This window comes from Marmota marmota, unplaced genomic scaffold (assembly GCF_001458135.2).
Source record: "Marmota marmota marmota unplaced genomic scaffold, marMar, whole genome shotgun sequence".
Lineage (NCBI taxonomy): Eukaryota > Metazoa > Chordata > Mammalia > Rodentia > Sciuridae > Marmota > Marmota marmota.
Genome location: NW_025999842.1, coordinates 29,845,735 through 29,850,197, shown reverse-complemented (window position 1 = coordinate 29,850,197; position 4,463 = coordinate 29,845,735). Strand labels below are relative to the sequence as shown.

Below are 4,463 nucleotides of genomic sequence, written 5' to 3'. Positions count from 1 at the left end.
CTCCTGTCCTACAATAAACGGCTCCCACTCCTGCTGTATCAATGTACACAAGTTGTTCGTCACCCCCCAGTTAGTTAGTTTGCTGCAGCCGGACTGCGGCAGATGGTGGCCCGTACCGGGAGCCCCGGGACACTGGGGGTAAGTGACAAAAAAAAGCTGCCGGTCCCTAGATAGGACAGGAGCAAATCTGCTCGTCCCTAGACAGATAGGGCGAGAGGAAAAATGGAGAAGATTGATGCAGTATGTTTGTGTCTTGTTTTGTCTCAGTGTATTGTATTGTCTTTGTGATGAAAATATGGAAGGGGTGTTAGGTAAATTGATAAGGAAAAGAGCCACCCCAATGGAAACAAGAATAGTTAGGGCATGTGTTGATAAAAGCCCAGGAACTCTAGTCAGAAAGAAAAAGAAAGTTCAGAAGAAGAAGGATTATCAGGAAAAAAGTTGCAACAAAAGGCTATTACTGAATACTTTTCGTTACCGGAGGGTACATGAATCGGCGCGGCGGCTGCCACATGCGCGAGCCAGTCATGGTGCAGCAAGGACTTTCCAAGCTGCGGCAGCCGGCTCTTCCCTGCCCTCCCCCCCTCCCGGGGAGCGGAACGCCACTGCGAGAGCCCAAATCCAAACCTGACCCGGAGGCACAGTCTCGAAGGCTCTTGCTCCCTGTACCCAGTGGCAGTTTGAGTCCGGAACACTCCCCGGACTCTCCCCGGGGCCATCTGGGGCTGCCCAGGACGCTGCAGTTTGATAATTTCCAAGGCCAGTAACTACAATGGTTCTCCCACACCTGGAAGCTAATGAATAATGAGCACTATTAAGGATTATTTCAAATGTAAAGAAAACCTTGAGATAATGTACTAAATTGTTCAGAAGATTGTTTTCTTAGTGCCTGCTGGAATACTACAGGATTTTCTTTAGCATCATTGCCAGAGTTCCTGCCTTCGTCCCAGTGCCGGTGAGGGTGGAAGAATTTCCAGTGTTGCTGAAAACCGGACAAAACTTCGGCTGAAAAATGGACGAGACTTCGGATCAAGCTAGCTGCCTGCAGAACTTACCTGGACTGTGAACTTACCTGGACTGTGATTTACCTGGACTGTGAGTTAATCTATTGAGACACTGCTTTACCTGGACTGAGACAACAAACTGTAATCTATAACAAATTGTAACTCGGTATCTTTGCTAACAGTGTCATTGCTGGTATAATTTTTCCAAGGGCTTCTTGCATGGAGCCATCAATTGGCTTGGTATTGTGGTATTTTGTATCCTCCCCTTCTGCTTGTAGCAGATTATTCATGGCGTTTGTGTAAAAACCACTATGGTCGTTATTTAAATTAAACAAAAGGGGGAAATGTTAGGGTCTGTAAACAAGTCAAGGTGGCGCCTGGCATTTTGCCAGAGGGAGTGGTTTGTGAAGTATCGCGAGCCATTAAGTGTGGAGATTCCTTATTGGTTGACTGCTGTATCTAGTTTATGTTAATTAAGATAAGCTGTGTGTAATGTATATATATCCCTCCTGTGCTACAATAAACGGCTCCTACTCCTGCTGTATCAATCTACACAAGTTGCTCGTCACCCCCCAGTTATTTTGCTGCAGCTGGAATGTGGCATATGGTCATGAGTCTTTCTACAATGCCAAAGTTGTCATGGTTGATCTTGGCCAGGGGGGCTAAGCAGTTGGTGGCACAGGAGGCATCGTTGATGATCTTGAGAAAGTTGATACTTCTCATGGTTCATGCCCATCACAAACATGGGGGCATCAGCATAAGGGGCAGAGATGATGATACTTTTGGCACCACCATTCAAGTGAGCCCCGGCTTTCTCCATGGTAGTGAAGACACCAGTGGACTCCACAATATATTCAGCACCAGCATCACCCCTTTTGATATTGGTGGGATCTTGCTCCTGGAAGATTGAGATGGACCTTGCATAGACGACAAGCTTCCTGTTCTCAGCCTTGACTGTGCCATTGAATTTACCATAGGTAGAATCATACTGAAACATGTAGACCTTACAGTTGAAGGTCAATGACGGGATCATTGATGGCAACTAAATCCACTTTGCCAGAGTTGAAAGCAGGCCTGATGACCAGGTGCCCAATATGGGCAAATGTTCACTCCAACCTTTAACATCGTGTCTCAGGGACGCCTGACACTGCACTAGAGGAGCGGATGCGGCTGCCTGTCGAACGGGGAGGAACAGAGAGCCTGTTTTTAATTCTTATTTACTTGTTTATTTTGTATCAGGGATTGAATTCAGGGGCGCTTAATCACTCAACTCCAGCCCCAGCCCCAGCCTTTTTTTGTTGCTTAGGGCCTTGCTAAATTGCTGAGGCTGGCTTTGATATCATGTTCCTCCTGTCTCAGGCTCCGGAGCCACTGGGATTACAGGCCTTGCCTGGCTGTTTAATTTTGAGACAGGGTATTGCTAACTTGCTCATGCTGCCTGAAACTTGTGATACTCCTGCCTCAATCTCTTGAGTAGCTAGCTACTGTCCACTATGTGATAAGCAACATGAGAGCATAGGATCAGGTCTTTTTTTTTTTTATTATTTTTTTAAATATTTATTTTATTTATAGGTGAACACGATGTCTTTATTTTACTTTATGAAGTGCGGAGGATCGAACCCAGTGCCTCATGCATACCAGGCAAGCACTCTACCTCTGAGCCACAACCCCAGCCCCTAGCATTAGGTCTTCTTACTACTATTGTGTGTTTTAGTGTCCAGTATGAAATGGTACTCATTGTAGAAGCTTGATTTGATAAATTGAAGCAAAATCTGATTTTGTTATGTGTTAGACTACTACTAAGTTAGTACTTAGAGGCAAAATAATGTTAGTTCTTCTAAGGTTCCTAACTTGAAAACCACGTATCTCTATTCGAAGTATATTACCAAATCTAGTCAGGTATCATTTAGAGTTAGCTTGGAAAAAAGGGTAAGATATACTAAGAAATAGTAATTTAAAATTTCTTATGTATTGTTGTATTTGATAGTGTTAACATTCTTCAGTAAGAAAGGTTCATTTTAACTGGCATGAATAAAATTGTTACGCTAAGAATGGGGATGGTGAAATGAGTAGCAAAAATTTCACAGATCACTTAATTACATCAGTGCTAACTTTCTGCTCCAGATATGATGTCCTGGATTAGTCATGAAATATGAAGTCTAAGAAATGTCTAAAGGGACCAATTACAATAAAACTTTCACATAAGTGCTTTTCTCATTAAAGGAATGAGTGAAAAAAAAGTCCTATTATTTAATCAAGTTTTTTTATAGACCTCAGCTGCCTCATTTATAAAATGAGAAAACTGGGGGGCTAGGATTGTGGCTTAGCAGTAGAGCGCTCCCCTAGCATGGGTGAGGCCCTGGGTTCAATCCCCAACACCACATAAAAAATAAATAAATATATAGGGTCCAACTACAACTAAAAAATAATATTTAAAAAATGAGAAAACTGGAATGGATGATATTCAGTGGCAGTCAGGAAGTCTTTGCTGTAATCTTGGAGTTCTGGCTCTCTGAGCTTCCTTCATCTGCTTGTTATTAGGTATTTACATGTTTGTAGTCTCCATTATGTCGTAATCGGTTGTAGGGCAGGGATACTCCCATTCCTCTCCCACTCTCCCTTGCATAATGTTTTGCACATAGCAGGACTCAATGAAGTGCCATTTGACCATCTTTAATGTCTGTAAGAAAATTTGAAGCCCAGTTTTAAAATAATATTTCACAACAAATCATATAACATTCATATAGCATCCATCACTAAAATATTTGGTTTTCCTTACGCTCATTTGACCCTTTATTCAAGGGTCAGATCAGGTTCATTCTCTACAAAACACTAATTTGTTATAGCACTTAATAATGGCTTTCTCTCAGTGCCACTCTTTCTTTGTGCCACTCAGATAGCTTAGCCTATTGTCTTTCTTGCCACATTAGATTTTTAGTTCGGCACAGGAAGGTGCACTTAATATATCTTTATATGCTGTAAACATGGTGCCTTTACAACAAAGGTGCTAAAATAATATATGATGATCACACTGATCAATACTAAGGGATTTACCATTAAAGGTTATACCAGTTTATAAGGTCCTTGCTTAGCATCTGGACGACAGTCACCATTTTAAGGAAAAAGTTTCACTTTCCACTCAGGGGTGTTTCTGAGAAAGGCTTATTACACCCTCATACCAACCCAAACCCTAACTGCCCGCATTAGGATCCACCTGACTCGAATTCCAGAGCCTGCCCCATAGAAGTCCCAGAACCCAACTCTGTTTTCCTCTCTCCAATATAGGGAGATGGCCTTTTATGTGTATCTCTTGCCTGGTCTTTCATTTCTTGCTTACATCTCGTTTCTCGCTTTCCCTTCACAGTTATTTATAACAACCCCCAAAATTCTTTAAAAAAAAAAAAAAATATATATATATATATATATATATATATATATATATATATTTTTTTTTTTTTT

The 4,463-nt window shown here is 41.8% G+C and overlaps 1 pseudogene; it reads right to left on the bottom strand.

Moving 5' to 3' along the window:
• Positions 1-1,540: 1,540 nt before the first annotated feature.
• Positions 1,541-2,129, bottom strand: LOC107151956 (annotated as a pseudogene).
• Between the last annotated feature and the right edge of the window lie 2,334 nt (positions 2,130-4,463).